The sequence below is a fragment of the Zonotrichia albicollis genome, chromosome 11 (assembly GCF_047830755.1).
Source record: "Zonotrichia albicollis isolate bZonAlb1 chromosome 11, bZonAlb1.hap1, whole genome shotgun sequence".
Lineage (NCBI taxonomy): Eukaryota > Metazoa > Chordata > Aves > Passeriformes > Passerellidae > Zonotrichia > Zonotrichia albicollis.
This window is the reverse complement of record NC_133829.1, coordinates 15,087,594-15,110,878: the sequence shown is the minus strand read 5'-3', so window position 1 is coordinate 15,110,878 and position 23,285 is coordinate 15,087,594. Positions and strand designations below refer to the sequence as shown.

Sequence of the window (23,285 nt, the reverse complement as noted above, 5' to 3'; positions counted from 1 at the left end):
TTTTTTCCCCCTATGGGCTGAAACAACTACAGTTGATTCTAACCAAGCTTTTTAGTTTTTAAAAACACGTTGTGGTGGGGCCTTTGGGACATGGATCTTCTCATGGCTGCAGATGTTAAATTCCCATGATGTGGTATTAATAAGATGTACAACTGCTTATGTCTTCTGTGCACTTTGAAATGAGTGCATCCTGCTTTGCCCAGAACACAGACTGTCAAGGAACTTGATGGACTCTTGCAAGTGGAGTGTTGCTTGCACTCTGCTTGCTCCTTTACAGGGGTGTATGCTCTTATGTTTTTTCATAGTCTGACGTTGACCAATTTGTTTTCATTGCAAAAACATGGAGGATGATGGACAGGTGTGTCATTTCCTGTCATGAATTGTTCCATTTCAGAACCAGTTTAAGGGTCTGTCACTTCCATACAGTGCCAGATATTCATTTGTTGTCCAACAGTATCCTGTGGCCAGAGATTACTGTGCTTTCCTCCCTCTGTGCTGATTTAGCCCACGTGCTTACACAGATCTGATCCAGGCTACACAAACCATTGAATCAGCTCAACTGATGAAGCAGAAAACTCCAACATGAGACAGGAACCTTCCTAATAACATTTGTTTGTAAGGTTTCCTAATGTGAGACTACACTCCTAAAACCACAAGCTCTTTTGGAAAATCTATTCAACTTGTGCTTCTCAGTCACAGAGCTGTTGAAAGTGCCAGCATGGTGCATGTCTCTGTTTCCCAGTCTAGTGGAAATGGCCCATGAAGTGTTATATAAACACAGTGGGGGCAAGAACATCAGCTTAGTTGCCTGATTTTTCAGCTGGGGTTAGTAGTCAGCAGCTTCTGTTGCACTGAATTGCTTTCATCTGGCTCTTGAATGCAAACATCCCTTTGGTATTGATGACTTGTGAAAATCCAGAGTGGTCCTTAAAGTGCACCAAGTTACAGGGAGCTCAGACATCTTAGAATTGCACATCCAAAGGGACTGAGTCCACTGAGTTAATTCCTTACTTGCATTCTGCACTGTGTTTTGAAGAATAGATTTGTTTTCTAAATTTCTGCCTTTTGAAGAGTATGTCTCTGTTTTTGTTCTTGCTGACCAGAACAACAAATTTTGTGCATCTCTGTGTATCAGTCTCTTCCACATTGTTTTGTTTTAGCTTTCCAGCAGTTTTTTGTGCCTCCTGTAACCACTGCAAGCAGGCACCTGTGCTGACTTTACTGAGGCACAAAGGGATGAATCTAAGAAAATATAAAAAAGACAAAAGTATGAATATAACTGAATCCTGTAAGTTAGTGGTTCTGATTTGACCTCGCAGTTACAAATCTGCCATCCCTGTATATTTTTCTGAAATGAATCTCGGTTTTCTCAGCGCTCTCATCCATTTTCTTTTTCTCAACCAGACTCTGTAGCAAATTCCTGGCTGGTGTCTTCTGGAGCCAACTAGATATTTCCTAGTCAATAATTACTTAGATGTCCTTTTAAAGCACCTTGTGTCCTCCTCATTTCTTGTTTGCCCTCTCCTAACTACCTCCATTTGTTCTCATTCTGCACATTTTAGGCAGAATAATACAGAACAGATGCATTGAGATATTAGTGAGAATTCATGAAGGTTATACACACGACACCTTATCTACCCTCATTCCCTAATTAGTTACAATCTTACTGGTGATCTTATGGGTTGTTTGCTTTTAAAACCTTGTCACTCTCATTGTGGGGCCTGGTGTAGGCATCAGCAGTTTTCCTTTAGGGCTCCACCAGGCCTCTAACCCATGGTCTGCTGAGGACCATCTGCTCTTTTCATGTGCCTTTCTACTGATACTAAAACAATTTCCATCTGACTGCCCTGTGCTTTGCACAAATAAAAACCTTTCGGGCTGCTGCTTCTAAAGTAGATTTACCTTCAATCACCATTTATTAAATCTCTGTCCATTAAAAACCATAGCTTGCAGAAGCTGTGTGCATTAAGCCTGATTATAGAGTCAGTAGAGAAGAGGGAGGGGGCCAGCAGTTGCTATCAGTGGATTGCCTTGTTTTTCTGCTTGGCTGGCTGCTGGTAGCACTTGTGACAGGGTCCATATCGGAACAGAATATTTGGCTCATTATTTGGCTTTGATTTTGTTCTATGCGTTTGTCTTGCTTTTTATTTAAGCTGTAATTTAATGATTGCTGGCTTCAGGAGAAAGCCTGCTCAGAGTACGTGACTGAAATCAGGGTTTTCTTTGATGCTGGGGTGCTAGTTCCATTATGGAGGGGATTAAGAAAGGAAAGTTCACAGGTTCCTTACGGAGGATGAGTGGCTCCTTCAAACGCACTTCATTTAAAGGCTCAGCATCTGGATCACAGAGGGTAAGTCTGCAATTACCCAAATAGTGCAGCCAGAGGGAAACAGCTGGAGGCACTCTTTGGCCCTCTTACTTCTAGCAGCTGGAACTGTTATAAATGAGAACTATTCCCTTTGTGCTTGTTTAAGTCTCAGAGGTATCAGTTGTGTTCATTACACTGGTTCTAGCAATTAATCTTATTCCTGTAACAGAGTTCTTTCACAAGCTCCTGTCTTAAGGGTCTTTGGGTTAAATGTCACTGTACAGGGCTAGCCTGTAATTATTCCTGTCCATATCAAAATAATTTTGATGACTATTGATACTCAGTGTTCATCACCAATTTAGATGCGGTAAATGCAAAGACTGGTAGGATGTATACAAAATTTTGATGTGATTCACTGAACTACAGATGACAGAGTCTATGAGAAAAGAGACTGTAGTTAAAGTATTTGCTGTGTAGGTTATGAATGAAAAAGCAAGGTAGGAGAAAGAAGACATGAGTGACTGCTTTGTAATGTATGAGCTCACTGTTATTGTCATAAGCTTGCAGGTAGCAAATGAATGGTAAGAATTCATTTCTTAACTGTTCTCAAGCTATTGAGAGAATTTACGTACATATTTTGTTCACAGATTGATAGATTCTTTTTACAACAAGTACAAACTAACTTCAGCTGAGGATTACTTACATTCCAGATCAACTGGCCTTTTTCAAACTGATTCCACTCAAATCATGAGAAATAGTTTTTATCTACCCTTTGAACCCCTGCAGCCCTCTTACCTCTAATTTCTGCTGATTGCCATCACAGTGTTAGAGTCATATTCTAACTAAAGGGGTGAAGGGAAGTTTGAAGAAATATAAAATGAGAGAAAAATGCCACACAGGCAGCTAAGTATGTATTAAAATGTTTCCATCTCTAAGATTGTTCTGTATTATGTGCAATATTGGTCATAGTCATCTGTGATTGCAAGAGAGGGTATGTCTGTCGTTGGGGACTTCTTCAGCAGAGACTGATGGTCATGGGGCCATTACCAGGGGAATTCCAAGCACTGTCTCAGAATAAAGTAATTTACAGATTTTTACAGATGGTTTTTACCTACTAACTGTGGACCCAAGCCCTTCTCCCTGCTAGAGACTGTCAGGCTGCATGTAATACCTATATTACAGGCTCAATTACAGAAAAAGAGTGCTGGATGGGAAAAAAAAAAACCACTTCAGCTGTAATTTCCTTGGCATCAGGGCCAAGCCCAAACATTTGGAAGCAGAGCAGAAGGTTTTGCAGTCGGTTCATTTTTTCCTCCTTTGATGGATGTAAGGCAAAGTGGCAAAATGAAATGTCAGCAACGCTTAGCAAGTGTTACTTTGGATAACGTTGCCCATTTTTTGCACAGTTTCATCCTGGTGCCTCATGACAAACCAGGCTGTCCTTCAAGAATCTTGAGTTTCATGAATAAGTGTGCATTGCTTTCTTTGTTCCCCAGATGACTCCCAGCTTCATAGGCTGGGAGTATTAACTTTATTTATTGAGTAATACTAAGAAATAATGATAAATGAAGTTAAAAAGTATTTCCCTTTTAAAATGTCCCCAAGCCTGCTTTGATACTGCAAAGCATACAGCATTTCACTTCTTGAAAGGAATAAAGTCAGAGTAAAATACCCAGACAAAAATTGCTTGATTTTGTCCCACTATTCCCATGGGAAAGACTAGTCAAGTGAAGATAGAAGGAACACAGATCAGATTTTAACTTTCTTGACTTCTTATTATAAGAAAACGTTGTCTTTCAAAAGCGGAAAATTCCTTTTGTGGCTTGCTTATTTTAATCTTCCCAATTCTTTTGGTGTTTATTTGCTTTAATGTTCATTTCAGAAACAGAAACTTTACCTTTTGTGAAAAAAAGTTATTATAGTTGAGTAAAAAACTAGATTTTTATGCTTATTTAATAGGCTGTGAGTGTTATTTCTACCAGCAATGATGTGGGTTGGTTCCCTGATGTCAGTAGTGTGCTGTTGTCATGCAGGCAGGTGAAGTGCTCGTCTCTGAGAGTCAGCACATTTCCAGGCAGAAAACTGGGCACTGTCATGCTTGAGAGTGTTTTGTATTGAACATTAATTTTTGCTAATGATACAGCTGAAAAGGGGAATTGAAACTGGTGTTGAATGCGAGTGCCTTGTAGGGGTGTAGTGCTTTGGGATATGTCTGGAAAACCTGTGCAGGAAAGGGTTAATGCCATGTGATTGAGGTTTATAATGAAAATTTCACCTGTTACTCTAATCTTTTTTCCCTTTTGCAACTCTCACTCTTGCATTTTTTCTGAGGAATGTGTAACAGTGTGTGGTCCTGGCCCATGATTTTAACTTCCAGCTTTTACTGCAGTAGTTCTGGATACCAAGACTTCTAAAAATGTATCCTGCTTAGCGCTTTACTCTGCTTAGCTCTCCTGTGTAGTCCCCTAATTTTGACAACAGTGCTGTAGAGGAAGATAGAATTTTATTTCCTGGGCAGTTTTACCAAACCAGCTGTGCAATCAAAGGTGTAATTCTCTACCTCAACAGAGAATGCCCTAAATAACATGTGAAACCCATGGTACTTAAGAGTGTCCTTGTGTGTCTGTGCTTTGATTTTTGTCTTGTAAACATCTCAGTTTATTAGCAAAAGAAGCAGCTTATCTGGGTGCACATCACTGCTCTGTCTTTCCCACTAATGGGAATTACTTCAAATTACTTTTCTGGTACTAAACAATGCTTTCATCTCTGCTTGCTATCTCCATTGACTTGATCTAAATGTCTTTAAGATGTACCTACTATGACTCATTTTCTGTTCCTCTGAAGAGAAAACCATGTTATTGAAACAGCTTTACTCTGCATTTATTTCTCTTTGCCTATAATTCTTCCATGCTTGTAAATTCTCTGTGATTATCTGTATAAGGGCATATTCAGTACAAGCCTTCCAGATGCTCAGATTTAAGCTTTTATAGAGCCACTAATGTATTTTATCACTGTCTCCTTCCTGGCTATCAAATGTAGTACAAGAAATTACAGTAGTGCCTAACAAAAAATTTAAAGAATATTTTATCTAAATGCAATGGAAAACTTTAAAAATCTCAACAGCACTACAATAGAAAATATAATGGATCTCTGTAATATCTTTAAGGAAGTGCAGTATTACCCAGTGGTTTATTGGAAAAACTTCCATGGATTACAAAGGAGAAGATATTATTAGACCTTCAGACTAAGGCAAATAACTTGTGCTATGCTTTGTAAATGACCAGACTAACCAGTGATGAATACATTCACTTAGATCAGAGAAAATGTAGCTTCTTGGCAGAAAACCAATTTTGTCTCCTCATTAAGTCACTGTTTTGATCTGTCTTACCATGAATGGTAAGACATGAAGCTTGAAAATTGGTGTGAAATCCCTGGAAGTGAGTTGCAGTTGTTAATATCAAATTGTATGTTTCATGTGCTTTCTTACCATAGGAAGAAAAAGACTAACAGGATGAATTCACTTTCTGCTCCTAAACTATTAGTCAGGCAGCTGTGATTCCTTCCAGTTGCATGCCTTTTGATGGTTTAGGTTTAGCATGGTTGTAGGGATACTTGGAAGTTTTGTGCAATTAGCAAATATTGCAGTTATGGTTAAAGAGATCCTTTGGTAACAGTGAAATAATTTTCATACTCATTCCTTTTGAGAGTTTCAAGTTTTTCCCCCCAAATTTCTGCTGTGATTAAGACGTGGGCCAATATTTCAGTCAATGGCTCAAGAGCTAAAAGTGCTGTACTTTTTACATTTTGGGCAGTCAGTTGAGTCATATAATCAAGAATATAACTGGGACATAATAAAATTTATTTCTGAGCATATTAATGTTAAAAAACTAACAGGGCAATAATTAAACTGTTATCACAGGTAGACTTTCATGGCCAAAAGGGGAAATGGAAGCAGACTCATGTCTGAAGAACAGGCCAGCAGGTTATCAGTTGCCCCTTTTCAAGTGAACAAAGACTGTAGTTAGCAACCTGTGCAAGGTCCTGAGGTGAGACACAGCAACACAGCCTGTGCTCCTCTCTGTAATGGTAGAAGGAAACATCAGATTGGAATAATTTCTATCAGAGTAGCTGTTTTCTTATAAGAAACTGAAATATGCTATAGTTGGGTATATAACTTTGTCCAGTTTTGACAAATCTTTTCTACAGAGAGCATTCTGCAGGCTCTGTCACTTCCCTGCCCTGGATCAACACTGAGGTGCTTTAGTGTTGATTGCATATTGCAGTGTCCTTCACAGCCTGGATAAAACATCTATAACAGAGTGTGTTAGACAGCACCAGCTCATCTGAATAGGCATTGGAAATCATTCCTTTAACCCCCTAAGCAGGATGTAAAAGTGGCCAAGTGAGTTATGAGACTTGTTTTGCTGTGACACACCCTCCACAGGAAGAATATCAGTATAGGAGAGGATTTGTCCAATTTGAGATGTAGAACCAAAAGGTTCTCCTTGGCACATCCATGACCTTTTCCTTGACATCCTGTTTCTTTTCAAGACAGACACTGCAAGGTATGGCTCTTAGGAATCTCTCTGCTGTCAGGAATTGTTCCTAAGGACTCGGGTCTCTGTTCTGCAGGAATGACTCATCCAGCATAGTCAGGCACGCAGCATTGCAGCAAACCCTGTCCCTACAAGTCAGTGCATTGCAGACATCAACAGAAGCAGCTGTGTGTGCACTCAGTGAGTAGTATCTGATCTGTAGCACAAAGGAAAGGTTACCACAAAGGCATGGAGGCTTGCTGCTCAAACAGGATAGAAGCCTGGAATCAGTGACAAGACCTCTTGCACTATGTCACTGTTAAAACCTCATGTAGCTCTAGCCAAAGTGCTGCCCACACACAGCTGCTGTGTCATGGTGGCTTTCAGCAAGGTGAATGCCATCAGTTTTATGGGAGCCTTTTTAGTTTAAGCCCAAATGTTTGGTAAATTCTTAAAACTGCTGGTAGCTGTTACTAACAAGGAGCATGTCATAGAACATCTGTGTGTCTGGGCAAATACTGCATAACCCCCAGAGTTTACAGCCAGTGCAGCCTGAACCCCAGCTGGATATGTAGGTGACATGACTTCTGTACAGGGCTCATGGCATGGACTGAGTGTCAGAGTCACCTTGTGAGTTATGGGATAAAGATTTTTACTTTTCAGCAATATACTGCTGTTCTGTTCAGCAGATTATATTCACTTCTAGCAACTGTGGGACTTGGATGCATTTGTATCTTTTGCAACTCTACTTTGCTGCCAGTTTCCCAACATGAATTTCACCTAGTCTCACACAAAAAAATCTGCCATGGTTGCCTGGCTCATGCTGCCCCTCTTGCTGGTTCCTGCTTATAGCATCTGTTCAGTGGCAGCCTAATGCAGCTCTGAATAGAGAACAGAAAGCCTTGAGCAGTTTTAACTTAAAGTATGGTTTTGTTGAGAATCTGAGAATCTGTCAAGAGTGGATACTTACTACAAACTGAAACAAATGCTTATGAGTACTAAAAATCTCTGTCTGACTTTCAAACACAGAGAACAACAAATGCATGTTAGAGTGCTTCTGAGGTGGATCATTTTACAGTAGCAGATTCAGAATGTCAGTCTAAGAGGCCTAGAAAACACAAGTGTGGATAAGCAAAGGATAAAACAATTTTTCTGGAAATTGATTGTTAGTTCATGTCTCATGTAGCAGTAGTAGGTTAGTTGACCTTGCAATGAGGGATGTGGATTGGGGTCCTTATTGCTTTCCAGTCCTGTTTGAAGAATCAGCCACTGCCTTAGAAAACAAAAACTTTCTGATGCTTTCTCATTTCAGACTCTGCATTACTAGGATCACTTCTGCAAGTGATTGCGATTTTTTTATTGTAAAGAATTAAAAATGAAATTAAAAATATGGGCAGCAGAGGAAAGCTAGACTCAACATTGAAAAGGGGGTGTTTCATGGGCAGCGTGGTGTGTTGTATCAGCAGTTGAACTTCTCTGTTTTGTTGCTACTTGGTGAAATTGGGCATCTCCCTTTTCATTTGTTTTTTTTAAATGTTTCTTGTCCACAGAAATAGTTTTCTGTTATATGTGGATCCCAATCTCTAGTGCAACTTCTATGATCTATATTAATGGAAAAGTTAAACAAGCTATAGCTGGTTAAAACTGATTAATGTTCCTCTGATCATATACCCCCCTGCTTCAAGCCTCTTTCTAAATAAAAAGTAAGCCATGAGATAACCTGCTTAAGGGCTTACATTTGGGCCCCAGTTTTACCTCCTAGTATGTGTGTTATTTTTTGTGTTGTCAGTACTTTTTTCTGCCCCGTGCTTTTGCCAGCTGTTAGCAGGCAAATTATTGCTATTGAGCAGCAGAAGTGTCATTGCAGGGTTAGCACTTAATCCAGTTTAGAGAGGGGAGAAGTCCTGCAGACAGGCATTAGCAGGGTGGAATCAGAAGGCCAGCTGGTCTTGGGAAGTGTCATGAAGCTGAGAGGAAACAGCAACATTTGAATGTACTTACTTGTGAGGAGTGGAAAGGCCTGGAAAGCAGTGTTACATAACCAACAGCTGGCTCATCAGCAGATGGAAGGGAGGGTGGAGAGGATTAAAGGCAGGTAGCAGGGGCTGTGAAAGGCAGCTCTGCATGCCAGACTGCCCAGGCTGGGGGATGGCAGCTGGGGCAGATCAGCTGGGCCAGGCAGAACAGGGGAATGAGAAAAAGGAGCCTCTGCAGGACTGAGCAAAGCTGGGGAGGGGGACAGGCAGTGGTGGCTGAGCAGACACTGAGGGAATGGCAGGGGACAGTGGGACAGCAGTCACTCAGCCCAGCCCAGACTGAAGAGATGCTGCCTCACCTTTTGGGCTGTGCTAGAAAACCACACACACTGCAACATCAACCTGATGTCAAATGAGTAAAAAACCAGAGATACCCTGATGATTAATTGTGACACAATTAGAGAAGAGTCTTGCATTTAAGAAAATGAGGAGACTGCAGGTATAGACAATATAGATTTTTTTTTTCTGTAACTATGACAACTGATTTCCTTAGTGCAGCTGGTAGTATCTTATCCGTAACTCAAGAAACTGATTAGAAGCTTATTTTTCATGCTAATCTCATAATCTTTAATGGATAATGCTGGCCTTTTCTGCCAGTAATTTTACTTTTTTGGAGGAGTGTGATGCTTTTTGTGATTTTAATAGCATTCCATCAACATGTGATCTAATAGGAATTTCTCTGGAGTGTGCAAATGCAGTCACCTGTGAAGCGTATCAAATAATTAAAGCAATTGCTCTTCCAACACCCAGGCTCACCTGACAGGGGTTTATGCTTCATTAGAGAATTCTATGCTCACAGTGTTGATTCTGTTTTGTTAAAAATCTCTTAAAATCCTGGATGTTCCTCATTAAGACTTCATCAGCTAGATGATGTTAGAAGTTTTAAACTGGATTAATTCCTAGGTACTGAAGACAGAAAATTGCCTGGCCATGAACTTTCCTTAAGAGGAGATTCAATATCACTATGAGAATATTCTGGTTCTTTTGATATAAATAGGGAGCTATAAAAGCAATTTTTTGCAGTCACAATAAAAATTAAGTAATCAAATTACTACAGTGACAGTGTCTCCTCTAAGTATAAATGGCTTAGATTTTGAGGATGAAGTTGAATAAAATTTCACCATGTCATAATTAACACCTTCTTGCTTCAACTGTTTGTGAAGATGTGCTGTAAAAAAGTATCAGCTTGTATGATGTCCTCTTGGAAATGACAGGAAAAGGCAGCCTTGCTCCATAAAGATTAATCTCTAATAATAGTGCACAGTAAAAGATGTAACAGCTGGTATGGATTAATATTCCTTAATATCTACTTTCATGTGATTAATAGCTGCTTAAGCCCCTACCAGTGGAAAGTGAGCAGTGGTTACTAAGCTTTACTAAATGTACTGTTTGTAATTTTTTTAACAGAATGGACATTTAAATGTTTTCCATTTTTTATTTCCGGTGGTTTTAGTTGACTTTAAATTCCCTCCTCCCTGATTTTCTTGTTGCAGGTCATGTATTAAAAATTTTATTTCCCAAAAAAAGGGAGCAATGAGTTGCTCAGGGGTTCATCCTCTGTTGTTTCTTATGCACAGTACCCAAGACTATTCTTGATGCAGTCATTAGTACAATCACCATAATACAATACAATAATTAACTTCCATGTTGCTTTATTTCTTAAGGTATTTCACAGAGATTGACGGGTCAAGAGGAAGGCATTTGTTTTAGGCTTGATGTCTACAATAAGTACTGAATATCTTTGTCCAGTTCTACATTTCTGGTGGTGATTTTTACATTGTATCTTTGCAAATGTAAAATCTTTTTCAGTTTGGCACTGAAGAGTAAAGAGTAAATTCCAAAGCTTTTTAAAATATTTATTCATCATGTGATTAGCTGCCTCAGTGCTCAGAGCCTAGGGTTTGCTGTTTTGAAATCACATTTTAATCACTTAATAATTTACCTACATTTTATTGAAGTGAGTCTCCTAAATATTTTCAATTATAGATGTGGATTTGCTCATGATACTGAAGACTGTAAATCCAGGTGGGAATCAGGTGTACTGCTCATGAGCTGACAAGTTTGTTTCCATTTAATGCCCATTGAATTCAGAGGTCAGGTGTGAGGCTGTTCTGTGCCGCCCAGAGCTGGAACAGCACAGTCAAGGGAGTGCTGCAGAGCAGGGACAGATGTGGTTCCTCTCCCTCAGAGTTTGCTCCTACATGCAGATACTTCAGGTAGGGACTGTGTGGAGCAGAGGTAATACTGTTGGGATTTAGGTGAAATTATGTTGCTGCCTTTTTGTCAGCACAGAATCCTTCACCAAGGTGTTCTGCAGCATAGCTGCAAATTGTACAGAAGTGTGCAAGCCAGCTTGAGCTCACTAGTTTTGGAAATTACTTTTTATCTTTTATGATCTTTTTCTCCTGATAGTATCCCAAGCTGAGAATCTTTTGATTTTGCTGTTGAATTTTGTACATGCTTTTGTATTTAGTTCTAATTTCACTTCACAATTCTGCCGAGCCATCCTTACAAAATTCTGATGGTTATTCCCAGAAGAAGATCAGACAGTTTTTGTTTATATTTGTCAGGCTTAGGTTTGAACAGAGCTGTTGAAAGGTGAGAAGTCAGTGTGTTTGCCTGAATCACTAGTCTGAGCACTGGAACACTGACATGAGATGAGCTGACATGCATTCACCAAAAGTGGGTAACTCTGGCTGTTCAGCAGTGTCCTTCATCCTTACAGTCCCAAACTGTTGTATCAGCCTTCTGTCTTGAGAATAGTTAATTTACCAGAGAAATGCCTCCATCTTGTCAGAAGGATTTTGACAACAAGTAACATTAATTGTTGTTCTGTTTCAGTGATAGTTCTGCTGACAAATAGTGCTGCATGTAGATCTTATGGTAAACCAGACAGCTGGGAGAAGGAGGATCCTTGTAGGACCCAGGGGCAGGCAGGCTCAGTACCACGCTGATCTCATCTAAAAGCATTTTTTGGGTTTGGTTCCCTCCCAGGCACACACCACAGTGATGCCCCCATGGCCCAGAGTGCCTGATCCGTGCTGTTCCTGCCCCTGGGTGCCTGATCCGTGCTGTTCCTGCCCCTTGGGGCCAGCTGAGGGGTGTGAGCTGCTGGGGCAGGCTGGCAGTGGGGTCAGCCCTGAGTGTCTGTGACCCTGAGCCTTTTGGGCTTGTGCCTGGCAGGAGGGGCTGTGCTCCAGGAGCTCAGGGTTACTGCTGCCTTTGTGCATTTCATTCAGGAAATGGCAGAAAAAAATATCTGGCTTGATGGACATGGCTGGCCCAGCACATTTGTCATTAGTGGCCCACTCCAGTCTGTGGCCTAGTTAATTTTAATGATTACTTCCCTCTCCCATAATAAATCCTATGGCATTAATGTTTTGCTGTAGATAAAGCTTTAGTAGTTGGAATAAATAAACCCACTAATGCAATCTCTGATCTTTCTGATATTCACCTGTGTCACTCAGTAGGATTTCTAAATGTTTTTTCATTTGAATTACAGATGTTCTGAAGTAATGTTTCTCAAGTACTGAGGGAGAGCCTTGTTGCCTTTATTTTGTATAACAGCCTATTAGGAGGAAGGCACAAGGGCACTTGAATTTAATTGAAACTACTTGAATTTAAGCTGTTAGTGCCATTTTCCATCCTCTCTGGCCTCTAGCTGCTGAGGAGGTCTCTGTAAGATCCTTTGGGATACTAACCCTGGGACACACCAAGAATCTGAACTGGTGCCAGCTGTGTTGGTTCAGGCACCTGACTATTTTATTTTCTATATATTATATAATTTATATATAATTATATATATATTACATTACACATTTTATATACATTTTATTTTATATAATATATATATTATATTAGATATAATATAGTATATATTATATCTAATATTATATTTATTATATCTATTATATTTATTTTATTATATTATATAATTTTTATATTATTTTCTAACAAATCCTTTGTTAGAAAATAATATGAACTGGTCCCCACAAAACCCTGTTAATCTTATGGGTCTATTTCATTAGCAGATGCTGCCTGAATCAAGAGCTAGAGCAAGTCATCTTGCTGTCACCTTGATTTCTTTTTTCTCTGAAAGGAAACAGAGGTTATGAAAATTTAATGGAGTGAAGATATGGGGGGGGGGTGGTATTTAACTTGGTCAAATTGCTTTGATTTTCAAATAATTGTCATGTTGAGAAGGTAAAATATTCTCCTGATTTAAATTTTCACTAGTTTCTCCATGTTTATATGACTCTACTGCTCTTCAAAGTGTTGAAAGGGGTAAGTGCTTTTGTTTTCTGTGCACAGGCACACAAAACATCAAATGCATTTTACTGTTTTGCTAGAACACTACTCAATTTAGAGCAGATTTGAGTAATTTAGAATGAAAATATACTAGTAAAACGTTTCTGTGTCAACCTGTGTTATGGTTGCAGAAACGCTAAATAAAAGATGAGTGGAAAAGGACATGAAAACAGGGCTGCAAATCTATTTAATTCCTGTACACAAAATAAGGCAACTGTGTGCTTTCTGGAGCAATATGTAGAGAAACAGATGCAGCTTGAATGGGAGAGGATGTGTTTGCAGCTGACGTTTCAGTGGTCAGAATTACCTAACCCCAGTTCCAGGAGTATTGACAGGCCCCCAGTTCATGTATTCTAATAATTCTAAAGGAGAGGTGATTCCCAGGCTTTCTGGCAAAGTTACACAACACTCAAAGCTGATTTCTTAGAACTGTTGTGTGGGCTTAACCTTAAGAGGTGTTTAAAATGCACATTATATTTTATTGTTGGCTGTATGCAGCAGGTATGAGTCCTTTTCCCCAGCTGCAGTGCTTTTACATTGCTATTTTAATTTTGCCACTGGTATCTGTTGGAGGATTGCTTTACTTTAAATGAAACTATACTTATTTATACAGTTACTAACCAGAATTATCATCAGTGCATTATTCAAATAACTGCTATGTGAATACCCATTATTTCTTTAAACCTCCACTGGCTAAATGGCCTGATGAGCTTGGGAAAAATGTAGGCACACTTTTGTGAAGCTTTTGTAATTACCAGCAAAAAGCAGTGACCTCTGCCCTGTGCTGATGGAATCCATTACTCAGTTCCACAGGACAGAAGTTAGCAGCTCTCCTTCTGCTCTGCTCAATTAGGAGCTGACACAGGTTAATGTTCAATATATCCCTGAGATAGATGATGAGATTGGGAAAAAACACAGCATTTTCTGCATTGGGCTTCAGAGCGTTGTGTGCTCACAGGGACAGGCACCAGCTCAGCCTGCTGAGGAATGTGTCACCCCACAGTGTTTGCCCCTGCTGAGGAATGAATGTGTCACCCCACAGTGTTTGCCCCTGCTCAGGAATGTGTCACCCCACAATGTTTGCCCCTGCTGAGGAATAAGCGTGTCACCCCACAGTGTTTGCCCCTGCTCAGGAATGTGTCACCCCCCAGTGTTTGCCCCTGCTGAGGAATGAATGTGTCACCCCACAGTGTTTGGCCCTGCTGAGGGATGAATGTGTCACCCCACAGTGTTTGGCCCTGGTGAGGGATGAATGTGTCACCCCAGTGTTTGCCCCTGGTGAGGGATGAATGTGTCGCCCCACAGTGTTTGCCCCTGCTGAGGGATGAATGTGTCACCCCACAGTGTTTGCCCCTGGTGAGGAATGAATGTGTCACCCCACAGTGTTTGCCCCTGGTGAGGGATGAATGTGTCGCCCCACAGTGTTTGCCTCTGGGCCATCCCGTGCTGAAGCTGGGGAGCAGCTCCAGACCTCCCACAGCACCATCAGGGCACAGCAGAGGCTTCCCAGCCATCTCTGGCATATTCCCCATGCAGGGGTAAGCACACGGTGAACAGGAGTGTAATGAAGCACTGAGTCTGTCTGTCCAGCTCCACTGGGGATCTCTGTCAGGCCACAGATAACCCCAGTGCCCTGCCTGAGTAGGTGTTTGAGCCCCAGGTTTGTTCCTGCAAATTATATTGGAGAAAGTGCTCAGTACCAGAGAACTCTCCACCAAATCTCATTTATCAGTGCATGGAAAGGCAGGATTGAGGTGCCACCTTTGCTGGTGTGTTTCCAGCCTTGTGCAAGGGGAGTGGCAGTAGGTCAGAATAAGAAAGTGTCACCTTCTTAAGGCCTTCCTGGCTTTCACCACGTCAATGATTTGTTCTTTCAGCAGCCAGCTGCACTTGGATTAATCAGCCACTAGATAGAGCTGTGTTATATAGAAAAGACCTCACTCTGCAGTATTACATTAAAATTTGGTATTCCCTACTAGTGAGCCAAAAAAATGGATCAGTTGTCGCACAGGACAGATATCAGATATGACAGGAAGCATTCTTTCTCCAAGATGCAGTAAATTCCCTCTCCATCCCTAATTATACAATAAGATCATGGATCTTTTCCAAGTGTACCTTATAATAAGACTTCAGTGGATAGTCCAATTTAATTCCATGCATTAATTATTAAATAAGGCATATCTTTAAATTACCCCAGCAGTTAATTTTTAATCAAGCAGTCATCATAGAGCTGTTTCATCATGACTGTGGACAGTAACCTTGAAAGCAAAGTTTATATTACCTTTTTGATTTTTCATTTCCCACATTCCCTTTCTCCCTTCCTCCCCTCTCCAGTGCTGAGAAATGCTCACATATTGATCCAAAAGCCATAAACATGAGAAAAAGGAATTACCTATAACATTATCTAATAAAGCAAGCCTGTTCTGAGTATTATTTAATACTTTATGTATTTTTATTCTAATTTATAGTGCTAAACTTCTGAGATGTGTTTATTATAAAAGATCATTAGCAAAACAACTAGTGATAGGTTTAGGTCAAAAAACTAGGTTTAGTCTTTTGACTGTGTTTATGTTATTTACCAAATTTGTATTGAACTGGTACTAAGCCATACTGGGTGCCTGAGGCTGCACAATACAGTGTAAGCCATACTGAAAGAGTTGCAGAAGTTGTGTGAAAGTTGAAAATGTGTGGATTTGACAGCTTCTGCTGGCAGCAAGTGCTGCTGTAAGAACAGGATAAAAACAACCTCCCTTCAGCAAAAAGTACTGATGGCATCCTGTAGCTTCAGCAGGTACAGGCACAGGCATTGTACAGACAATTCCATGTGTATTCTGGCCCTGGGCCTTAGCCATGAACAGAAAGAAATCCCTCTGGCTGTTTCTTAGTGGCACATTCAGTTCTTGGCCCTCCTTGGAGCAGCTCCAAAGTGCAGGACATGCAGCCAGTTCAGTGGGTGAATGTCCTGCAGCCATGAGGCCATAACAATGACACAGTTTTCTTGCAAATTCATGCATTTGATTTTTCTAGTTTCAATTTTTCATATTCCATGCTTGACTTAAGCAGAGAGTCCATAATACACACTTTATCAAACACAAGCAAAATTTTTTAATAGCCAGTATTATGAGTGTGTATTTGATTCCATTTTGTTCTCAGTTCTTGCCAATAAAATGGCACTCAGCCTGCTGGTTGAGTGGATTTGTGATTCTTTCCAAGGATCAGCTGTGGATTAGGGAAGTGCAGCTGGTGTGTTTCTCACGCCAAGTAGTTTGGGCTTTTTTTATTTTTTTATTTTTATATCCTTTTTTAAATAAATCCTGCCTCTTTTCCTATGCCTTTTCTCAGAATTTCATCTTGTTCAGTAGTAAACTTCATCCTTTATCAAACTGTATGTTAATGAGGCTGAGCAAACAGGCATTGCCCAAATGTCTCTTTACCCACAGGTGAATTTAAAAATATGTTCTTTGTTTTGTTTAACAAGGAAACTTCTTGTTTAAGGAGTCTCACTCAGTTGTGAGTGAAGTTGCTGGTGTAAAATGCCAATGGTCTTACCCTGAGGCTGGTATGCACTCGTGTACAAGCTCTTGAGAGGTAGAATTCATGAGACTTCTGTCTGATAAAGCTTTTCTCATCTGCAGAGCCACATGGTAGTGGCCAGAGCTGTAATATAATACTTTCACTGCAGCAGTAAATGTTAATTATTATGCTCCTCTATGTAAAAAACATGACTGAAGAATAAAAGCAACCCAAACTTAGCAAGTAATTGCAACTCAGCCATCAGAACATGCAAATTCACTGTTTATTTTTGCAGATTTTTCAATCATGGTATTGTTGTTACAGGTAATTGTGGCAAGTTATGGAAGCAGTTGAGGTGGATAGATCCATTTTAGAGTTCCTGTCCATGGATTCATTGTGTTCAGTCAGTGCTGGGGCTGGCAGAATCCTGGCTCTGTGACAAGGGCCCTTCACCAGCAGTGACCTGTTAGGGACACTAAAGGAAACCTAATGCCTGTTTTAATAGGGGTGAGGATTGCTCCATGCGTGTAACAGCAGCACGTCAGCCATCTCTGCAGCAGTCATCAGCAGCCTCTGTTCTCTGAAGGACTAATATGAGTACTTGTAAGAATGACCATTTTTGCACTAAAAGGCAATAAATAGATGGGATGAATTATGAAGGATGCTAGTGACTTCTGACATGTTCAGAAAGTATATTACAGGGTACTCTAAACCTTATTCTCTATGTAGATATATCTGCTCAATGCAAATCTCACTTTGATGGTTGAGTAGCTTGGCTCTTGGCTCCTGTTTGGACTCATTTACAGTGATAAAAAGATGCATTTACTCCCAAGAAGTTCTCAGGTGACATTTTCACACTATTCTCTTTCTCATACAAAACAGTTCCTTCTTGGAGAAGCACACAATAACTGGCACCTTTCAAGTTCTTCACCAGGCCAGTCTGAAAAGCCATGTTCCAAATCCCACCTTTCTGTGCTGGGAAAGTGAGGAGGTGTTTGGTGGGTGTAATTTGGCTGTGCAGCAGAGCATGTGGAATTACAGTGTGTTTTCATCAACTCCTGCTTGTAGCTTTGGGTTCTGCATCTGTTTCATTCACTTGTGCATTTCAGTGCTTGAAAGCCTTTGCTTTTGAAAGGGCTCCTTTAACCTGCAGCCTGTAACTGTAAATCAAGGTTATTGCTTTCTTGTACAAAAAAAGTGCAAAGTACTATATGTTTCATGGGTCTTTTCTCAGACAAAACAAAGCCATGCTGTTGTGCACAGATTTGCTCACTGATGGTCCTGAAATAGCATTTTGATAAAATTAAGATTGCTGGCAGTACTTTAAATAAGGTGCCTATTTCCTCTGTGATTCTTGTTTCAGAATGCTGTTTTCTTTCCCCTGTACCATTCTTGAATGGCTGCTGAGGGGAAAAAAAGTAAAATATCATGCTAATGCTTTATGCCAGTGAGCTTAACTCTGTAGTAATCAGAGTTCAATGGAACTGCACATTCAGCAAAGATGAACAGTGCTGAGAACATGTCCTGAGAACGTCCAGCTTATCCTGTGCTTTGCAACTGAAAAGCACAAATCATCTTACCTAATCTTTCATGGGAACTTCAGCCTGAAAAGCCAATAAAATAAGCACACTGATGGTTTTTATAAGTCCCTGGAAAGGCATTATTTTGGCTTTAGGCATAATTTAAGTGCATCTATGTAATTTGGATAGATGCCTCTATCAGAAGTGTGAACAAAGTAATGAATGTAGGAAGAGTTATACACACACAACAAGTATCTGAATTATTCTGTGCAGTGAATAAAACATGGTCAGTAACTTTATAGTGACTTTTGTTAAACCCTCAGTGAGGCTGGATGCCCCTTGACAAGGATCCAGTACTCTCTTGGACTAGTTTAGGGAGCCATTCAAGAATAAAAGGAGTGCATAATTTCAGGATTTTTCAGAGCTGTGGTAGTTTGGGGACAGAAGAGGATTCAAGGCTTTAGTAGACTTTTGTGTGTACCTGTACACAAACCACAGCTTTACTACCAAGTAAGTTAGGAAGAGAGTGGCAAGCACTTCCAAGGGCATTGAGATAAATGCAGTGGGATCTGTGGAAGTACTCTTTGAAATCTTGGCTTTTAGAGCAGTAGGATAAGAGAACTCTGTTCAGGCCTAGTGGAATTTGTCAAGAAGCCAGTATGCAACACTTTGATATGACTTTCAGTAAAAGAGAAACAGTGTCATAATGGACAAGAAGGTCCTAAACAAGCCCAGGTAGTAAAAAGTTTAGACCAGAAATAGGCACTTCTCCCCTCTCCCCTCCCTCCCTCCCTCTCTTCTTTTTTATTCCCTGCCACTCTCCCTAAATGGAGTGCTACAATTTTGCTGAATAAATAAACACCATGAGGGTTAATGTAACTATATTAAATGAGGTCTGTGTATGCTTTGCACTTCACAAACAAACAAAAAAAAATATCTGTATCTGACTCAGCAAGCTCTCAGTCTCACTAGCAGGGCATGATTGGAACCCTAGATACTTTTGATCATGTATTTTGTACTTCCATGTCTTCTGTATTCACATCTCAAATTAGATCCAGGAGGGTACAAGACCTTTTGTAGTGAATTTCTGTTCCTTATGATCTATTCAGATGAGTCAGCATGGAAATAGGCATAGAGATAGGGTCAAGTCTTCCCATATAAATTCTGTTACCAAGTTTCATTAGAAACTCTGTTTACTTATTTTATTTTAAATTTCAAAACTTCTGCTTTGCTCGAAAAGTGTGTTCTATGTTTAATGAACTTCCCTCACACTGGACAAGTCAGAAAAGCATTTTTGTGATGAGTAAGGCAGTAGCACAGGATGGGAGGATGAGCAGCAACATCTTGACTTTGAACTCGCTTCTGTTTTTTCTTTTGCTATGAGAAACATGTCAAGTAATTAATTTGACAGCCTTCCATTGAGAATAAATTAATTTATTGCAAAGTATTCATTTGTTCAGTGTCAAGTATCACTCTCAACTGTTGTTCCAACAAACATCAGCTGTTGGACTCTAACCTTTATAAACATTTTGCTATTTAACCTCCATGCTGAAGCAGCTCTGTTGGCCGCCAGTGACAGTTCCTCTCCAGCTGTTTCTGTGATGGTGCAAGGGATGGATGTGTGTCCTGCACAGCTCTCTGGTGGACTTAGGTAGCAAATCTTAGGCTGACCAAATGAATGCATTGGTAGAATGGCATTTAGGGTTAAGTTTAGGTGTGCTGTCAGCTCTGCTTTTGTGCCTGGTGCTGCTGTACAGAATCACCAAGTTGCTTAAATTGCCACAGTCTTTATAAAGGGATAGGATAAAGCTTGGAGCTGCCATGTTTGAACATGCTGTCCTCAGACAAAGAGAACTTGAAGATTGTCTTGAACAGAAAGATACAGGATTGTATATATAAATTTACCTGCTGACTTACATACTCTATGGCATTTCAAGGTGAAATTATGGTATTGTAACCCATGTGTTTCTTTTCTCTAAGTGCTAATCAGAGGAGGATGTTAGAAAAGCAAGTTTAAAGGGTAAATTATGCACATGTCTCATGGCATCTAATGAAACACTTGCATTTTTTCAGCCACTGCTACACTTGGTAGCAGAGAAAATACTTGCATTAAAATGTAAAACTAAATACACTAGGGAGAAAATTCCTGCATTCTTTTTTAGTGGTTATACAGCTCAAGATTACTGAAACTAAATAAGATTTAGAGATTTCCTACCCTTCCCAGTAATGCTTAGAAGAATTATTAACTTCAGAATCTCTCTAACAAGAGCATTTGCTGCTTGCTGGCATTTCTGTTTTAATTACTGGGGGGAACATAATGTGTTTGACAAAGCTGAAAGCTGCAGTGCCTCATACTGTTTCAGCAACATACTGTGGTTTTAATTTATCTTAACCCATATTGATCAGTGGGACCTGAATTTTCCAGTCAAATGTCCCATGATTCCAGAATGTCTCCAAGCTGTTTGTCTTGGCACTATCTCTAACTTCACAAACTTTAATCAGCAGGTAAATAGCTGTCTGCTGTGTAGGGCTAAGAGGGAGTTTGTACATTAAACTCTTCAGAAGAACACAGTTGGTGAAACAGAGAGTGTTCTCTTTATTGTAAAGACACTGGTTTGTGCATACATAGACATATCACTGGCTGTGAACAGCTTTCTGGGAATGGCACAGGTTTGTGGCAGTGTGTGGGCTCATCATGGCTGTAAATTAGGAGTGTGTGTAAGCATTTACAGAACCAAGAGTTAAACATTTACAGAATCAAGAGTTAAGCAAATGCCTTTGTGTGGAAAGCTGGATGTGAGCAGTGCAGGTAGGAGAGGAGTTCAAGTGCTCAGGCCCCCTGGAGCTGCTGGCATGGGTGGCACTGCTCTGTTCCTGCCCTGGGTGATCAGCACTTTTTTCTTCTTTGTCACAGCTCATCTTTGATGTCAGTTGTGCTTAAGCAGAACACACAGTTCATTGCTGTTTTTTCTGTACAAAGCCTCTTCAAACACCAAAAAAAGGGGGTGGGGGAAGGAGAATTGTGAAACGTATGCAATTGCCACTGTTGCTATGTGAAGTTTAAAAGCTTTCGCTTAGGGAGGAGTAGTACTTATGGCACTTGACTGTATTACAGAAACACATATCAGTGGGTGAAACCTTGCCAAAAATAACTCATTTCCCTCACACTTCTCACAGGATCGAACAGCCTTTCTTACATTTGCACCAGATTTAAAAAGGCTGTGTCAATTCTTGTCTGTTCTGCTTTAAAAATAGTCTTTCCAATTCCAATCACTTGGCATAACTCAACAGGAGGGCTGCAGATGCATTCAGAGTTGAACCTGGGCAGTAAAGAAGGCAATTATTTAACTTAGTTATACATCTCTGTCATCCAGAGAAGAATTGCAGTGATAGTATCACACAGCTGAAAGAAACAATCAATTTTATTTTATAGTCCTGTCCATCTAAAAGCACTTATTCCCTGCATAAGCAGGAGTATATATTTTCCAGGAACTGGGTGTTTCCAGTGGATTGTAGATTGGGAGGGAGGGAGGGAGTGGATTGTATAAAGGAGAGAATAAGAGGAATGCATTTTTTATTGCTGCTGCACTGGGTGGTTTAATCAGATCCTACTTAAGGTCATAATACAGTTGCTGGGGATGATAGCCTGTGCTTCAAACTGGACAGATAATTCCATTCCATCCAAACCCATTTTGTACAGAGATTATCACATTTCAGTAAATGTAGCTTGGGTTATAGGAATCAGATTGGGAATTAAGCATTTCCCACCACTTCTGTTCATGAGTTATAGTGTTAATTGATTACATTTGAAGGCTGTTGAGTTGTTGTTTGGATCAGCTGTTCTACACCCAGAATTCCTGGGTAATTCATCACTGGTAGGAAGAGGGTTTTTGATCATTTTGCTATCAAACTGTTTCTTCTTTGGTGTTACATTTTGGCTGTTATGAATGAATTCAGATTTTATTGGAGTTCTAGAGGCACAGACAGTGCTGTGCTTCAGCCCACAGCGCAGTGAGGGAGGTGCCAGCCCTGCCTTGCCTGTACCACAGCCACCTCACCAGCAGTTGCACTGACATGATGATTATCTCATCATTTCTCATCTATTCTGGCATGTATAGCTGTGACATTTGTATTTATGCTCATCACAATTCTCACCAGTTAGTAGTGGTTTATTCTGTGAAACCCTGGTCATAAGTTCAAGCTTTAATTCAGCTATAAAAGCAATAGAGGCTTCCTAGAGCTGCAATTTTTCTCTGATATGACAACAGGTTTGGTTTGTAAGCAGCGTTTGGTTCCTCTCAAATGATGAAACTTGGATCCAAGGGGATTTTGACACTGTGTTTTGTGGTTTTGCCATCCTCTCCCCTTCTTCAACATTTCTGAATTATGTCCCATTGTAATTACTGCTCAATCCTTTGTGACTTTGGCATTTATAGTTTACTGGGGCATTTCAAGTTTGGTTTTGGTCTGATCATGGCTGTGGAAAGGAAGACAGTATTTACCTTAGGTGTTTTTCATGAAGTCTGTCTCGGTTCCTACTCATGTAGAGTTTTACAAATAGTCTTACACAAAAAAACTAAGACATTGCATCTTATGGTGTATTTTAGTATGTCAAAGTTCAGCTCATCCATTTGCTGTCCATGAATTTTACTTTTGATCTGTGTATGGATGAGTGTCTATATGATATGTCTTGAAAGCTCTCAGAGAATGTTACATAAACACTGCGGGAGAATAAATTCAGGGGGAAAGGTTCCCTTCGTACTATTTGAATTAATTTGCTTTTATTAGGAGAGTATTTTCAACACCAGTAAGTATCTGATAAGAAATGGTACATGGTGTTGATTTCATTGATAGACACACATTTGGGACACACCAGCAAATGCATCTGATCAGAGCAGTGTCATGTGTTTTATCTTTTTATTAGAAAGGCTATTGGCTGCATTCAGTAAGTGAGCTATCAAGCATGCCAAACAAAACTTACCACTTGGGAAAAGTTATGTGAGCTGCCCATTATTCCTACATAAATATAACTGATTACCCAGGTATTGGATTTACAGCTCTTGTG

The 23,285-nt window shown here is 40.1% G+C and overlaps 1 protein-coding gene across 4 annotated transcripts in view; it reads left to right on the top strand.

Annotated features, from left to right (window-relative positions):
- Positions 1–23,285, top strand: part of TRPM1 (transient receptor potential cation channel subfamily M member 1) — an 86,260-nt gene that overhangs the window by 12,008 nt on the left and 50,967 nt on the right. The window lies entirely within an intron of this gene.